This window comes from Hippopotamus amphibius, chromosome 11 (genome assembly GCF_030028045.1).
Source record: "Hippopotamus amphibius kiboko isolate mHipAmp2 chromosome 11, mHipAmp2.hap2, whole genome shotgun sequence".
NCBI lineage: Eukaryota > Metazoa > Chordata > Mammalia > Artiodactyla > Hippopotamidae > Hippopotamus > Hippopotamus amphibius.
This window is the reverse complement of record NC_080196.1, coordinates 109,262,858-109,281,070: the sequence shown is the minus strand read 5'-3', so window position 1 is coordinate 109,281,070 and position 18,213 is coordinate 109,262,858.

The following is an 18,213-nucleotide window of genomic DNA, read 5'->3' as shown; positions in this document are numbered from 1 at the left end:
ATTAGTACAGTAATACAATCAATAAATAAAGACACCAAAGTAACAAGGACAGAAATGTTATTTAGCTTTCAACTTTTTCTTGGATCCTGAGAAAAGGGGAAAAAAAGAGAAAAATTGCCATCATCTTAAAACTGCTGTATTTTTCAGTATTTATAGTATGTATATAAATGTATATATAGTATGTGTGTGTATTTATATGGTGTTTAAAAGTTAAAAGTGTATTCAGCAGGTCCCCCTACAAACTCACAAGTTCTAACTGGTGGTGTAAGACAGGTTAAAGGCATATTTCCCACCTGGCGATATATGTTGTTCACCTCTGAGGACATTCTCAGGATAATAAAGAAGATTAAGTCAGTCTGGCATTTCGATTTGATATATCACACCCTATGCAACTGATGCTTCTTTGTAGTTTATTTGTGTGATGCTTTCTAAATATTTAAGACTGTAAGCCTATGGAATAAGAGAATACTTTTTGACATTTTTTTCCAGTAAGGATTTCATCCTAGAAACCATCTGAGATTTAATCAAATCACATGTGTGGTAGAGTGCTCCTTCATGCACAGCCTACAATTCTGCTTTCATCTTCAATTGCTTTTCAGCCTCCAAGACTTAGCCCAAAACTGTCTTCGACATTCAAAATAGGAGTGAATATTTGCTTTTAATGTATCCACTTCCCAAGGAAAGCAAGGAAATGAAAATTCCATTACATTCTTTCAACAAGGCATTTCTCTTGATACTTTGTTGTACAGTACAAGCTCAGAAACCATGGGAAGATTTTTAAGCAGCACAAATCTACCAACAAGTCTATTACCTACTAAATGAAGCATAAAATGAACAGATACTCCTGAGTCTGTTATCCATATCATTGTTGCTAACACAGTAGGCGTAATAATGAACAGTACACCACTGAGCTTCATATACATTAGGCAGTAAAAAAGAAAGAGGAAAAACAAACAGAAGGAAGTGTTGCTGCCAATGATTCATTCACTTAGACAAATGCAAAACCCTTGACAGGATAAATGAGAATTCACATTTTCTCCAAGTGCACATAAAGGCACAAAATAGTGCCACTATGGATTATTTTAACTCAAAAAAGAGCTGTGATATATGTGAGTGCAAAGGAAAGAGAGAAAGTGAGAGAACAAAAAAAGAAAGTCTAGTCATCAACCAGCAAGTGAAACTGCAGTGGGTGTGGAATTTCTTTACTGATTGTTGATTTTTCTCTTATAAAAGAGACAGTGTATAACTATTTTGGCTCATGCAGTAGTAAGAAAGATCACATACCTGTAGAACAGATGGATTCATCAAATCAGGGGAGACCTGGGAAAATCTCAGCAGGAATTAGGAGTGGGGCTGATGGCATTGTGTATCAGACAAATGTCAAAGCCTGTGAGCAGTTTTAATTAGGGAATTTTGGTAATCACATGTAGGTATCCTAGCTAGGTTTAGGATTTTCCTGGATTTTACCTCATGAATCTCTCCAGATTCTCACTATGAATGCCAAGACTAACCCTCTCATAACTCTGGCAGGGGAAGGAAATGTATACCATTAAGTACATATGTTAGAAAACAAGATGCCTCAAATCAAAAAATTTAAGTGTCTACCTTGCAAACTAGAGAATGAAATGCAATTTAAGCCTATAGCAAGCATAACAAAGAAAGTAAATTTAGACCTGAAATCTTTGGAATTGGAAAAAAATAATATAGATAAAGCATCCAAACCAAAGGATGGTTTGTGAAAAGATCAGTAAAACTGATAGATCTATGACAAGGCTCACCAGGAAAAAAAGAGAGAGAGAGAAAAGGCACAGATTACTAATCTCAAAAATAAAAGAGGTGTCATTGCTACTGATCTCACAACTTTAAAAAGACAATTTAAAAAAAAAATTTAAAAAAATCTCCAAGCCCAAACAAAAAAACTATGAACATTATGCTCACAAATTTGATAGATTCATGTTTAGTGTAATAGCTATATCAATGGTTATGTATTAAAAGATTTATAGATAGGTGTGTAAATGGATTAGTATACACACACTTTTCCTTACCCTGCCTATATACATCAAGCCTCCAGACCAGTAGCAATAAGCACAGAAGAGCCCACATCTTGCTTTCTTATACAATTTTCCAAAAAAATGACCCAGACTCTTTGGAGAAAATGATGATTCTAGAACATATTCTAGAGGTAACATATGAGATGAGCATCTTGTCCTGCCAGAAAGTAAGGAAATTTCGACAAACCCACAGACATACACACACACACACAGACGGAAATGTCACAAGAGCACAGGAGCAAACTGAAAGTGTTTCCAATGGCCAAATCTGGATAATTAGAGCGACAAATTTCAAAAGTGTTGTTGGTTTATAAACATAAGTCTAAATCAATATTCATATGTCCACAGTGATTTAAATAAATAATTGAGTCAGTAAATAAATGGAGAATAGAAAAATATCCCATGCAGAAAAATTCCAAATTATGTTATTAATAGTAATAATGAATAGTATGTAACATATATTCTGATTTTATTAAAATATATTTTTAAACAAGGGAAAAGGTAGCAAAGCAACTCCTATTTATGTGTATAAGAAATGTGATTAGAAGGATAAGGGTAAGATAAATAACCTTTAATTCACTCCCCAGCTTGTAAGAGCATTAATTTATTTTTTGGTAATAAAAATGTTTGCCATCACAATTCAAGAGGAAATTTCTTTGAGTATAGTGTCCTAGAAATATGACTTGGAGATCACATGTTTACCTGTTAAAAACCAAATCAAACTGAAAAAAGAAACAAACAAAAAACACAAATCTTGAACTAATAAGGAGGCAATGGAGAATAAAAATATTAGTTATGGAATTACCAAAGTCAGATGTTTTCATGAAAATTTTTACTGAAATCAAAGCTGGGTTAAATAACACAGCAATTAAGAAGTAAAATATAAGTTCTGTATCCCTTTCTCTAATATATATATGCATATACTGGGATAAAAATATACAGCAGTCTGTCTGATACAGGTCACTTAGCCTCTGTCATGTTTTTGGCAGTTGGTCAGTTGAAAAATCACAAATTCTGAAACTATGTGCTTGCAGCAATTATACAAAATAAAAACAAAATTTTCACAAAATAACTATTTAGTTTGAAATTCAAAGAGCCAGGGAACTAGATTTCGTTTCAAACAGAGATTTTACACAAACAGATTATATATTTATTTCAGATAAAATGTACTAAGAGATCTATGGATTCACAATAGATTCACACATGACTATATTTCTAAAGCTTTTTGAAAATGAAAACAGGACATATTTAGTGGGGTGTTTCAAGTCAACATTTTTGCCAGGAGAATATAATATATCAACTTAGAAGATTCTGAGTCAATAGAGCGAAGATGAATTACATTTGGAAGTGTTGCTACATTGAACAGAACAATTTATTTGTGGTACCAAAAAAAAAATATTTAAATGAAGGAGTTTTGAAATGACATTTAAATAACTATAATTTTAATAGTTTTTAAATGACAGGAAAATCAGCCAGGGATTTACATATCTCACAATCCTTGGTAAAACTGCCCAAGTAATACGTGAGAATTGAGGACATTGAACGCACTACACATTTGCCTTAGTTGTCATATGTATTAAAGTCAGGGAAGCATTTTGCTTATTCCAAAAGCGGTACACGTAAATTTCCCAATAGAATATATATTAGTAATGGTCTATACCTATAAAATTGCCTTTTTAAAGCCCATTAAAATATTAAGAAACTTTTTGCGTAACATTTCCTTAAAAATAAAATATATTTACAGACACATTTTTTTAAAGCATGCAAATCATTTTTCAAAAGCCATATTACTATTTCCAGGGAAGGGTGTGTCTGCATATTCTGATAGTCTTTGAATAGAAAGACTGAGGAAGAATATGCTGTTTTATAAGTTATAAATGATCTTCAAAGGCATAATATTGTAATCATTATATTTGGTGTTTCATAGCTTCCATATATATCTAAGAGGAGACCCAATTGAGAAGAAATATTTTCAAAAAGACTTCTCAATGCTTTTGGATTATTGCCAGATGAACATAAAAGGACCCAGGTGAGCACAGATTTGGACCACAGAGATTTTATACATGTGTTAGAGTGTAAGTCATGCTCCTGATTAAAAAGGAAAAAAACACAAGAAGCAATTATGTCCAAAGACAGGCTTAGGAAAGCAACACAGCAGTTCCTTGTGGTGCCTCTCCCTGGTCAGGCAGATGTACTCCCAGGAGTCAACAGCACTCTTGATCAGTATCTCAGCTAGAAATTCTAAGCATCTACCTGCTAAACTGGTTATTCTTGTGCAGCCTTACAGAGCTCTGTAACAGAAATGTCCCTAAACAAGGCCATCTCTACATGTGATGCCAGCTGATATATATCATCATCATTAATTTCTTCTGAAAGGCAAAACCTGATTTTTTTTGCAATGTGAGCATTTTTTAGAAAGAAAATTCAGATAGGGTAAAAACAAAAATTCTAGTATTTGAGTTCGTGTCCACTACCAGAAGTCTGTTAATAACATTTCCTTACCTTTAAATATAGCTACTGAGCCTGCATGCAGTATACTTTTGACATCCCAGAATTCCAAAGTAGGAGCATGTAACACATCTTTGGCATAGGAGGATTGAACTAGTTCACACTAAAATCTTTCAGATTAGGTGAAAATTAGAAGAGAAAAGATCAAAGTCTATGATATCTCAAATAAGTAACAGACTATTGTAAAATAAGTATTAGACTATTTGAATTAGGGACAATATCAACTTCACGTTCAGAGTTGTATTTGAGACTAAATAAAATTTTGGCTTAGTCAGTATTAACATGCAAAACATTTTACCTTAAAAATGCCTTCTAAAAACAGAACTGGAGGAATCAGTCTCCCTGACTTCAGACTATACTACAAGCTACAGTGATCAAGACAATATGGTACTGGCACAAAAACAGAAATTTAGATCAATGGAACCGGATAGAGAGCCCAGAGATAAACCCACGCACATATGGTCACCTTATCTTTGACAAAGGAGGCAAGAATATACAATGGAGAAAATATAGCCTCTTCAATAAATGGTGCTAGGAAAATTGGACAGCTACATGCAAAAGAATGAAATTAAAACACTTTCTAACACCATACACAAAAATAAACTCAAAATGGATTAAATATCTAAATGTAAGGCCAGACACTATAAAACTCTTAGAGGAAAACATAGGCAGAAATCTCTATGACATAAATCAAAGCAAGTTCTTTTTTGACCCACCTCCTAGAATAGTAAAAATAAAAATAAACTAAACAAATGGGACTTAATGAAACTTACAAGCTTTTGCACAGCAAAAGAAACCAGAAACAAGACAAAAAGACAGCCCTCAGAATCAGAGAAAAGATTTCCCAATGAAGCAACTGACAGATTAAACTCCAAAATATACAAGCAGCTAATGCAGCTCAATATCAAAAAAACAAAAAACCCAATCCAAAAATGGGCAGAAGACCTAAATAGACATTTCTCCAAAGAAGACATACAGATGGCCAACAAACACATGAAAAGATGCTCAACATCACTAATCATTAGAGAAATGCAAGTCAAAGCTACAATGAGGTATCACCTCACACGGGTGAGAATGGCCATCATCAAAAAATCTAGTAACAATAAATGCTGGAGAGGGTGTGGAGAAAAGAGAACCATCCTGCATTGTTGGTGGGAATGTAAATTGAAACAGCAACTATGGAGAGCAGTATGGAGGTTCCTTAAAAAACTAAAAATAGAGTTAGCCATGTGACCCAGCAATCATACTGCTAGGCATGTACCCTGAGGAGAAAAAAGAAACGGAAAGCTTTATAGTGAAAAAAAGAAGGCGTCAGGTATGGCCTGAGAAATTCAGAGCTCAGTGGAGTGTTTGTCTTGTTCACTGGAAGCAGGTCCTGGTATGGAGATTCCTCTTCAGGTGATTTTCAGGGGGTTCTCTCAGAAGTGGAGTGAGGGAATGAGGATGGTGCAAAACCTGGAACAAGGGTGATTACAGGGGAATTAAGTGCTCTTTGCGATTACATGTCGAAACAAGTTCAGGTTCTCCAGTCTATGCTACCATATCGATCTACATGAATATTTATTTAGCGTTCATGACATATGATACAGGTATTTGCCTTATATTTTAATTATATTATAACTTACTGGAAAATAAGGAATGTATCTCATTTACATTTTTATTCTCCAACGTGCAAAATTAGTACTCGCTCACAAGTTCTCCGTGAGCATTTCTTAATTGAACTAAACTTTTATTAAAAGCAGTATTATCTTGAGTTGTGATATTAGCTAAGAAAATACAGAGGTAGGAATAAAGGGGTGGTAAATTAATAAGTACTAGAACTATAATAAACATTAATAGTCAGCGGAGGCATTTGAGTGTAGGGGAGACAACAATCTGGACAAGCAACCACCTAAACAATGTGAAATATTTTAGACATGTGATACCCTCTGAGGTAAACATTCTTCGTTATCCCTAATTGTTTAATTTGCCTGTTTAAATGGCTTTGTCTTAATTTAGCAAATGCGAGAGATTTTTTTTTAAAGTGTTGTATCTTTTTGGGCGCGAACATACTACTGTGATTAGTACAAATGTGGAAAAATTAATAAGGGAGAGACCCTATGGTTGAGAACAAAGCTGTATTTGCATAATCCATCTGCAATTCTCCATCATTCTTTGTATTGAAACTCTTTTTTGTCAACCTTAGAGTTTAACTTTGTTTTGTTTACGTTTAATATAGAAAGGTATATAATTCCAGGACTAAGGTAGAAAAAGTGCCAATGAAGCCTAGGACATGTGATTGTTCCAGAGGGCAAGGAAGTGCTCAAAGAATAATGAGTTCAGGACAAAAGGACATGGAAGACAGTCTTCACGGGTTCCCACTGGCCATATCAAGATAATTTACGTAGAAAATAATGATCTAAAGTGTAACCGGTTGAATAACACTAAACAGGGAGATATAACTACATGAAGATATTGATAACCAAATATGTCAGTGAAAAGTTCAGTGAATAATGCAATATATACTTCCAAGCAAATGCTTATTAATTAATAAGATAACTCTACAGTGGAGAAGCCTGGCAGGCCCCACCTTAATCAAGCACTCAGAGTGATCACTAAGTGCCACCCCACCGGCTGGATGCAAAGAACACAGCACCACTCCTGTGATACTCCTGCCAAAGGTGCATAATCTGAATTGAGTCAGGAGAACTGAGACACACCCAAACAGAGGGACATTCTAAAAACTAAAATGTCAAAGTCTAGAAGGTTAAGGAAACACTATTTGTTTCAGACTGAGAGACAAAGGAGATTAAACAGCTAAAATCAACACATGATTCTGAATGAGGTATTTCTCCCTCTCTTCCCCCCTCTTGCTCCATCCCACCCTTTCTATCTTTCTCTCTTTCCTCCCTCCTTACCTTTCTTCTTTCCATCCTTTCTTCTTCCCTCCCTCCCTTCCTTCCTTTCTTCCTGTTTTCCTTCCTCTCTTTCTTCCTCCCTTCCTGTTTCTTTTCTTTTCTTTTTTTCTTAGTAACGCCCCTTTAAGATACCTTGTTGCCTTGTTATACCTTATACGACCTTAGGGTTAAATCAGGGCAATCAGTGCAGCCAAGGGTTTTCCTGGTTCTGAATCTCTAGAAGAAGGCAAATATCTAGGTTGATCCCCACCCAGAATGAGACTTTGAACTTTATGTAAGTTGTTCAATATCCTTCCAGAGAAATTAATGTGTGATTTGCCAATAATTTTCAACAGAAGAATTGGGGGAGTTGTACTGAGTTTAAAATGTACTATAAAATGTTCTATAAAAGCATATAGTAAGAGCTCCAAAATAGACAAAAAGATCAGTAAATAAAAATGAATATTTCCGTAGATAGAGCTGAATATATTGGGAACTCAACATGCAATAACATGAACAACCAATTTTGTGGAGAAAAGAATAGATCATTAAAAGAGTAAAAATAGTATTGTCATAATCATGCATTAATAACTTGCATGAGGTTCAATTTTTTTTAAATATTCTAAAAGTAAAATGATAAACATATTGGAAGAAAATATAGAACAATTGCTAAATTCCTTCCTAGTAAAGATAGTCTATTTAATGTAAGCTGTAAAAATCAAAAGTCTAACAGAAAATATGGAAAAACTTGACAATATACAAATAAAATATTTTAAGAAGACAACTATATGAGTAGATTTGGACAAGAGAGTGAAATGTTATGTGCTCATTTGCATTTTTAAGATTGACTGTTCAACATGCTTTCATATGTAACAGTCAACCCTAGCACATGTACAGATCTCTGAATTTATCAACATTTCATTATTAAGACTTCAGAGGCAGAACCCATGAGCGATTCCATTCCTGAATTTGAATGTATATTTGAAAATCCATTGCACTGAGTTTGCTCATATTATAAACTTCAGGAAAGCAGGCAGTGTTTCAAGGTAGCTCAGTTTCTGGCACATAGTAGGTGTCCATAAATATCTGAAATAATGAATGAATTTATCTAGGTGTAGAAAGTGCTTTCCCTCTAGGTAAATGTGGCACTTCATTCTATTCATAGTTAATAAATATGCTGTTTAATGCTTCTAATTTATTTTCTTCTGGAAAATTCTTTTTAATCATGAGTATGTAAATGAAAATGTGTGTAAATTTTGATTGAATGAATCCCACAAGAACATGCCTTATGTATTTAAAAGAGGGTTAAGGAAAAAAACATCATGAACAGGGTTGATGTCTTTTACTAATTGTTTTTTGTTAGCAATTCAAGGAGAAAAGAACTGAAACTGACAGGGAGCCATATGCTCCTCTTTGTTGAAAGTAGAGGGAACTTTTTTTTTTTTTGCTAGTCATGCATGAGAAGAGAAACAAATCTGATACTTGTAATACAATATTTTCAAAAACCTGCCATGGAAAAAAGCTATCAGTAGAATAATTTTTCCTCGTGAAAAGCTGATCATAAAATTACACGATTCTCTGTTTCTCTCAGCATCCCAATAAAAATTGCATTTTCATACATTCCATTCTACTGGGTAAGCTTGAAACTGTATTGTTTGGGGAATCCTATAAGACTATTCCCTATGCGATTTTTTACCACAGTTAACCTGAGGTAGTATGTTACTTTACTATGAAAACTGTTTGAATAAAAATTTGCAACATAATGAAACTAACAAAAATCACCCCCCTGGAAATCATCTTATATAAAACTACTGAAAATCTATTCAGAAGAGTCACCTTATATCAATTATATAATAAGATAATAAGCCTACAAATGAAGGGGTCTCACTGTGTGTGTGTGTGTGTGTGTGTGTGTGTGTGTGTGTGTGTGTGCGCGCGCGCTTTCTTTCTGCAATTTCCCTCTTCGCTTCGGTGTGTTTCATCTGTTCTATCCCTAGACTAGAACAGAAATATGCTACCATGTGCAGAAAAGGTGCTTTAATAAAATATAATCTTACTACTTAACTGTCAAAGAATATCAAGGTTGTTCAAAATATTGCAGAGCAGTTAAGAGAAATATGGATTGGAGGCGTAGATAAGGCCAACTGGTCAGTTTCATTTTCTGTTTGTCTTCATAGGCGCTGCAGCTCACACTGATTGGTTCAGTGCTAAGTGCTGGCAGGTGCAAGCCCATCAGACACATAAGCAAAGCGGAGGCAGGTGAGGCAGGGGGCGGGGAGGGGGGGGTCACTTAGAGTGATGAAGTTAAAGTATGGAAGTAAATGATACATCTTGTATATTGTTTCCGAACTATTTAAACACTGTTGACCACATCAGCGGGGTACACTCAGTGTATGTAAGGTCAAATTAACTGGAGTGGAAGAGATTGGCTGGAAGTCAGGCTGCCTGGATAGAGTCCTTAGAAGGAATTTCTATCAGTTACCCAAATCCCCCTGCAGTGTCTCAAATTCTCATCTGGAAAGTGGGAATTCTTACATATGGTTGGGTCAAATTTTATATGCACAGATTTTTTCAAAAAAGGGATATCCTTTTTTTATACTGAATTGTATTTATAAATATTAAATATGTGTATAGACATAAATATAATTGATGCAACTTCTAATTCTCAGGAAAAATTTGCCTACAGAATGAAAGTCAAAGTAATTCATAATAGAACTAAGGGATCCCTCCCTGCTAGACTGGTTTCTTAGCAGAGTTGCCAATAACGCAAAATACCTATACTCATCCCTTTATTACAACACACATAATGAAGATACAAGATGCCAATTTTTGAGGATTTGCTGAAACACCAAGCGCCCTTCTCTTTTTCTCACATCTCAACTTTGTTCAACATGGACATTTGAATAAGGTATTCACACTTTTACTTAATTGCACAAATTATCACAAAGCCAAAAATGTGTGCAGATTCAAGAAAACGTTTCAGAGTAGGGGTTCAGAAGATCAATTATGTAATATTTATATATATTGTCTCCCTTCCTTCTGGTCAATTGTCTCTCCTTTGCTCTTTTGTTATGTCTTTCCTCATGCCCTCCTCAACTGTGTAGTGGATTCACCACAGCTAAAGGGGATGAAATATGTGGAATATGAAATAAGACCTCTCTGGAGTTGTAGCTTGCCACTTCTGCCAATTTACTCAAGAACAAATCATATGAAAACGTTATCAAATTAAGCTCTATGACTTGCTTAAGACAATAAGATTCATCAGTACTCTCTTGAAAAAGTTACCTTATAAAAATATCTTTCTGCCCCTTTTTTTTCTGGTCTAATTACTCCTAGGAAGAATGTCTCATTCAGACATTTATTTGGAGTTTGCATTGTGTCTGCTGGTTTTATTTAGATTTTAACTGAAATTGAATTGCTGTTGTTATGTATGCATGTTCTTTTTGTCTTTTTTTTTTTTTCTAGAGGACTATGTAGATAGAGAAAATGAAATACAAATTGTGAATTTTTTTTTTTTTTCACTTTTGCCAGAATGGCCACCTGTTAATGCTCAGAATCTCATAAAATGGTCACATAAAACGCAATAGGAAGGGATCTCCAAATAAAAACCTTTTATCATATTGGTTACCATATCTGGAGCAAACCTATTATCAAAACAAACATGTTCACTCTGAGAGAATAATATTTTAAATAGTCCAGTCTTCTTGAAAATGAGAATTTTTCATGGCAACTGCTCTTTCATGGTGTCTTATTCTTTCTCTAATGACCAATCTGCATATTACAAATCTCTTCTATTTGTCTCCCTTTTATCTCTTATTTCCTGTTCCATAATGCTAAGTTGAATGAAGTCTTATTGATATAATAGTCTCTACTATCTCTTGATATCAGAGCCTTAAATTATGTTCTTTAATCACCCTCAATCCCGAGTGTTTTGTATAAGCTCTGTATCTCTCCAACCTCAGTAGGAAGGCTTATTTAACATGTCAGTATACCAGCTTGTTGTCCTTTTCTTTGCAGGAATTCCACATGTCTGTAAGCACTACCCCCCCATTTCCCACCCTCCTCCCACCCCCCCATCCCCCCACCCTCCTCCCACCCACCCCCACTCCATGGAGTTGTCCTTTGTCTCCACACTTGCCTCAGCGGGAAAATCACATTCAGGTATTTCTGATTGAGGGATGTTGCTGAAACTTCCAAAATTTGTGTCCTCAGAAGCTTCCATGTCTAGAGTTTTTGCTCTTTCTCCCCTAAAACTTTGTTTTCCTCTCCTTTTGTATTTCCTAGGACTTCAATTACAAAAGAATTTCCTCTCTACCATCTGTATTCCAGCAGCAGTGAGTTCCCAAGGCTGCCTCCTCTGATGTTCCATTTCCATTCTGCTCTTCTTTAATGTAGATGCTGCTGAATTTTGAAAACCTTGAACTGCTCACTAAATGGTTTCCTTTTCTTCTCCATCACACACAGGGATAAAGCTATAATCTTTGCTTTCATTTGTTTTCTTACATGCCCTTCCAAATTGCACCCAGTGAAGCTCCTTATGAACCTATATGGAATATTTCTGATTCTGATAAAACTATTTTTTCCAAATAAACATTGCCATTATTAAGGGCCTTATCTCTCTAAGTAAGGTAATCTCTTCTATTGGTCTATTCCTGCATCCCAATTCTCTTGTGCGTTTCTCTGTATTTTTCCAAACAATTCTTCAATTCCCTGATACCCACTGGATATCCTATAATTCAATTAAATTTTGATACTAAGGTCTCAATACCACAAGAGTTCCCTCACTTCAGAAGCTAGCCACAAATGGGGTCTCCAGGTTAGCATACGTCTGTCTTGGCCAATTCTAAATTCAGGGGTTCTGATTCGCATTTGTCTAATAATTAGCGAAGTTGAACATATTTTCATGTGCTTATTGGCCATTTGTATTTCTTCTTTGGAGGAATGTCTCTAGCTCATCTGCCCATTTTTCAATTTTTACTTTATTTTATTTTTTTAGCTGTTGTCAAGTTGTATGAGCTGTTTGTATATTTTGGAAATTAAGCCCTTGTTGGTTGCATCTTTTGCAAATATTTTCTCCCATTCTGTAGGTTGTCTTTTCCTTTTGTTTACATTTTTCTTTGCTGTGCAAAACCTTGTAAGTTTGATTAGGTCCCAATTGTTTATTTTTGTTTTATTTCTATTGCCTTGGGAGACTGACCTAAGAAAATATTTGCATGATTTATGTCAGAGAATGTTTTGCCTCTGTTCTCTTCTAGGAGTTTTATGGTGTCATGTCTTGTATTTAAGTCTTTCAGCCATTTTGAGTTTATCTTTGTATGTGGTGAGAGGGTGTATTCTAACTTCATTGATTTACATGTGGATGTCCATCTTTCCCAACACCACTTGCTGAAGAGACTGTCTTTTCCCCATTGTATATTCTCGCCTCTTTTATTGAAGATTAATTGACTGTAGGTGTGTGGATTTATTTCTGGGCTCTCTATTCTGTTCCATTGATCCATATATCTGTTTTTGTGCCATACTGTTTTGATTACTGTAGGTTTAAAGTGTTGTCTGAAATCTGGGATGGTTATGCCTCCTGCTTTGCTCTTTTTCTTCAGGATTGCTTTAGCAATTCTGGGTCTTTTATGGTTCCGTATGAATTCTAGTTATTTGTTCAAGTTCTGTGAGAAAGGTCATGGGTAATTTGATAGGGATCACATTAAATCTGTAGATTGCTTTGGGTCAAAGCAATCAAAATGACAATGCAAATCAAAACTACAATAAGGTACCACCTCATGCTAGTCAGAGTGGCCATGATTAAAAATTCTACAAATAACAAATGCTGGAGAGGATGTGGAGAAAAGGGAACCCTCCTACACTGGTTGGTGGGAATATAAATTGGTACAGCCACTGTGGAAAACAGTATGGAGGTTCCTTAGAAAACTGAAAATACAACTACCATATGATTCAGCAATCCCACTCCTGGGCATATATCCATATAAAACTGTAATTCAAAAAGATACATGCATCACTATGTTCATATAAGCACTATTCACAATAGCCACAACATGGAAGTAACCTCAATGTCCATCAATAGATGAATGGATAAAAAAGATGTGGTACATACACACAATAGAATACTACTCAGCCATAAAAAAGAATAAAAATAATGACATCTGCAGCAACATGGATGCACCTAGAGATTATCATGCTAAGTGAAGTAAGTCAGAGAAAGACAAATACCATATGGTATCATTTATATGTGCAATCTAAAATATGACACAAATGAATCTATCTATGAAATAGAAACAGAATCACAGGCATAGAGAATAGACTGATGGTTGCCAAGGGGAAGGGGGGTGGGAGAGGGTAGGAGTAGGGAGGGAAAAGGTAGCGGGAGTTTGGGGTTAGTAGATCCAAACTATTATATACAGGATGGATAAACAAGGTCCTACTGTACAGCACAGGGAATGATATTCAATATCCTATGATAAACCATAATGGAAATGAGTATGAAAAAGATTGTATATACATGTATAATTGAGTCACTTTTCTGTACAGCAGTAATTAACACATTGTAAATCAACTCTACTTCAATTAAAAAAAAGCTCATCTAGGGGATAGGATTAAGATGGCGGAGTAGGAGGACGTGCGCTCACTCCCTCTTGCAAGAGCACCCAAATTACAACTAACTATTGAACAATCATTGACAGAAAGACACTGGAACTCACCAAAAAAGACACCCCACATCCAGAGACAAAGGAGAAGCCACAATGAGACGGTAGGAGGGGCACAATCGCGTTAAAATCAAATCCCATAAATGCTGGGTGGGGTGACTCACAAACTGGAGAACAGTTATACTGTAGAAGTCCACCTACTAAAGTGAGGGTTCTGAGCCCCACGTCAGGCTTGCCAACCTGGGAGTCAAGCAACGGGAGGAGGAATCCCCAGAGAATCAGACTCTGAAAGCCAGCGGGATTTGATTGCAGGACCTCCACAGGACTTGTGGAAACAGAGACTCCACTCTTGCAGGGCACACAAAACAATTTGCTTACCAGGACCCAGGGGGAAGGAGCAGTGACCCCATAGGAGACTGAACCAGACCTACCTGCTGGTGTTGGAGGGTTGCCGGCAGAGGTGGGGGGGCAGCTGTGGCTCATCGAGGAGGCAGGGGCACTGGCAGCAGGGGTTCTGGGAAGTGCTTATTGGTGTGAGCCCTCCCAGAGTCCTCCATTAGCCCCACCAAAGAGCCTGTGGGCTCCAGCACTAGGTGGCCTCAGGCCAAAAAACCAACAAGGTGTGGACACAACCCCACCCATTAGCAGACAAGCAGATTAAAGTTTTACTGAGCTCTGCCCACCCAGCCCTACCCACCATCTGTCCCTCCCATCAGGAAGCACACAGGAGACTCCTAGATAGCTCCCTCCACAAGAGGGCAGACAGCAGTATCAAGCAGTATCAGCAGTATTTTGTCTTGTGGAACTGAAAACCACAGCCACAGAAAGATAGAGAAAATGAAAAAGCAGAGGACTTTGTACCAGATGAAGGGACAGGATAAAGCCCCAGAAAAACAACTAAATGAAGAGGAGATAGGCACCCTTCCAGAAAAAGAATTCAGAATAATGATAGTGAAGATGATCCAGGGCTTTGCAAAAAGACTGGATGCAAAGATCAAAAAGTTTACCAAAGACCTAGAAGAATTAAAGAGCCAACAAACAGAGATATGCAACACAATAATGGAAATGAAAAATACACTAGAAGGAACCAATAGCAGATTAACGGAGGCAGAAGGACGAATAAGTGACCTGGAAGACAGAATGGTGATCATCACTGATTCAGAAAAGAATAAAGAAAAAAGAACGAAAAGAACTGAAGACAGCCAAAGATACCTCTGGGACAATGTTAAACGCACCAACACTTGCATTATAGGGGTCCCAGAAGGAGAAGAGAGAGAGAAAGGACCTGAGAAAATATTGGAAGAGATTATAGTCGAAAACTTCCCTAACGTGGGAAAGGAAATAGCTACCCAAGTCCAAGAAGTGCAGAGAGTCCCAGGCAGGATAAATCCAAGGAGAAACATGCCAAGACATATATTAGTCAAGTGGACACAAATTAAAGACAGAGAAATGTTATTAAAAGCAACAAGGGAAAAACGACAAATAACATACAAGGGAACTCCCATCAGGTTAACAGCTGATTTCTCAGCAGAAACTCTGCAAGCCAGAAGGGAGTGGCATGATATATTTCAAGTGATGAAAAGGAAGAACCTACAACCAAGAATACTCTACCCAGCAAGGATCTCATTCAGATTCGACAGAGAAATCAAAAGCTTTCCAGACAAGCAACAGCTAAGAGAATTCAGCATCACCAAACCAGCCCTACAACAAATGCTAAAGGAACTTCTCTAAGCAGGACACATAAGAGAAGAAAAGGACCTACAGAAACAAAAGCAAAACAATTAAGAAAATGGTAATAGGAACATACATATCGACAATTACCTTGAATGTAAATGGACTAAATGCGCCAACAAGAAGTTGAATGGATACAAAAACAAGACCCATATATATGCTGTCTACAAGAGACCCACTTCAGACCTAGGGACACATACACACAGAAAATGAGGGGATGGAAAAAGATATTCCATGCAAATGAAAATCAAAAGAAAGCTGGAGTAGCAATAGTCATATCAGATAAAATAGACTTTAAAATAAAAAATGTTACAAGAGACAAGAAAGGACATTACATAAAGATCAAGGGATCCATCCAAGAAGAGGAGATAACAATTATAAATATATATGCCCCCAATATAGGAGCACCTCAATACATAAGGCAAATGGTAACAACTATGAAAGAGGAAATGCAAGGCAGAAATAGAGACACAGGTGTAGAGAACAAACACATGGACACCAAGTGGGGAAAGTGGGGAGGGTTGGGGGGGAATGAATTGGGAGATTGGGACACCAAATTGTACACTCTAAATATATGCTGTTTATTGTCTGTTAACTGTATCTCAATAAAAGTTCTTAAAAAAAAAAAAAAGCTCATCTATAACTATCTACCAAAAATAAAATAAAATTAATTAATTAACTAATTAATTAATTCACGGGCTCCTATGACCCTTCTTCAGCATCAACTATTTACTAGATCAACTTACAGAACTCCGGGAAATACTATACTTATTATTATAGCTTATTATAAAGGATACAAATGAAGCAGGCAGGTCTGGAAAGGTCCCAAGCACAAGACCCTCTGTCCCCTGGGCATTGGGGTGTGCTACCCTCCTGGCACTTGGATGTGTGCGCCAACCCAGAAACATCCTTAGCCTCATTGTTTCCGAGTTTTTACCTGGAATCATTATGTGGACATGATTAATGAAAGCATTGGCTGTGGGTGACTGAACTCAATCTTCAGCTCTTCTCCCTTCCCCAGAGGTTGGGGGTTGGGCTGACAGTATCAACCCTCTAAGGTCAGGGTTGCTTCCTCTGGTGACCACCCCTCATCCTGAAGTTGGCTAGGGGCCCACCAAGGGTCATCTCATCGCATAAACTCAGGGGTGGTCAAAAGGAGCTCATTATGTATAACAAAGACACTCCTATCAATCAGGACTTTCCAAGGGTTTTAGGAGCTCTGTGCCAAGAACGGATGACAAAGATCAAATCTACAGGTTTTTCTTTTACCACAGTTCCTTTGAGACTTATTCCATATGTTTACTGGAATATACTAGTTTTATAATCTTGGAGTGATATGCATTAATTTCAACACATCTGGAGAAAAGTAGCCCTTCAGCCTCTCCTCATGAAAGGATTACATTTAAAAAAAACATGCTGCAAACATAAAACTCATCAATAAAAGCAACTACAATTATCTTATGGGAAAATAATAAGAACTCATAGGTATTTTTTATCCTTTTCCTTGAATAAGATGGCAGTCAATAATCTGATGCCTGGAAATAATGTCTGTATTATATGAAAAACTTATTAAAAATAATACTATAAAAACCTTTTTTTGTGGATCTCTAAATATTAAACTGTGTTTATTATGTTCTAGTCCTTGAGGTCTAACAGGTTCACCTCTATACGTAGGTTAACTTAAAAAAGGGAAGCCATGAACAGTAGCATTTTTTTAAAGGTAATCACCTCTCACCTTTTGATTTTGATATCCGTGTACTAGATCTTTCTCAGGTATTGGCTTCTTGCCACCCCGCTGCACTATTCAGAGCTACTCCTGCTGGCCACTCAGTTCCTGAAGTATGTTCTTGTTTTACTCTTGGAGATTTCTCTGTGTACAGGTATTGTGATGGCGCATGCTATATTCCATCCCTAAAATGGTTCTAGTTTCATTTACAAATCTGATTTTGACAATTTCCAATTTGCTCACTTGGGAAAACCCTCAGTGAATGAAATCCCAGCGGCCTAGCCAGGACACGGCTGTTTCTTCAATACTAAGTCTTAGGCATAAATCACAAAAAATGGTATTTACATTAAATTGTGCTTATTTTTTAATATAACTCTTTTTCACCAGCAGTTGGGAACTCCTTGGAATTAAGGTTATAACTTGGTCATTTTAATACTCTAGTCTTACTGCAGAGCATGGTGCATTGTTACTGCATAAACCAACAGATGAGAAAATATGCAGATTTCAAGTATGAGACAGCCGTTCTATGATATATTTTTTATCTTCCAATGGAGGAATAAACTGAAAGTTTACTGGATTGGAAAAAAAATGTTTTCAAAGTGAATTGTGGACGAGAAAATGATGGTTAAATAACGTCAAGAGAAATAAAATACTTACATAAAATA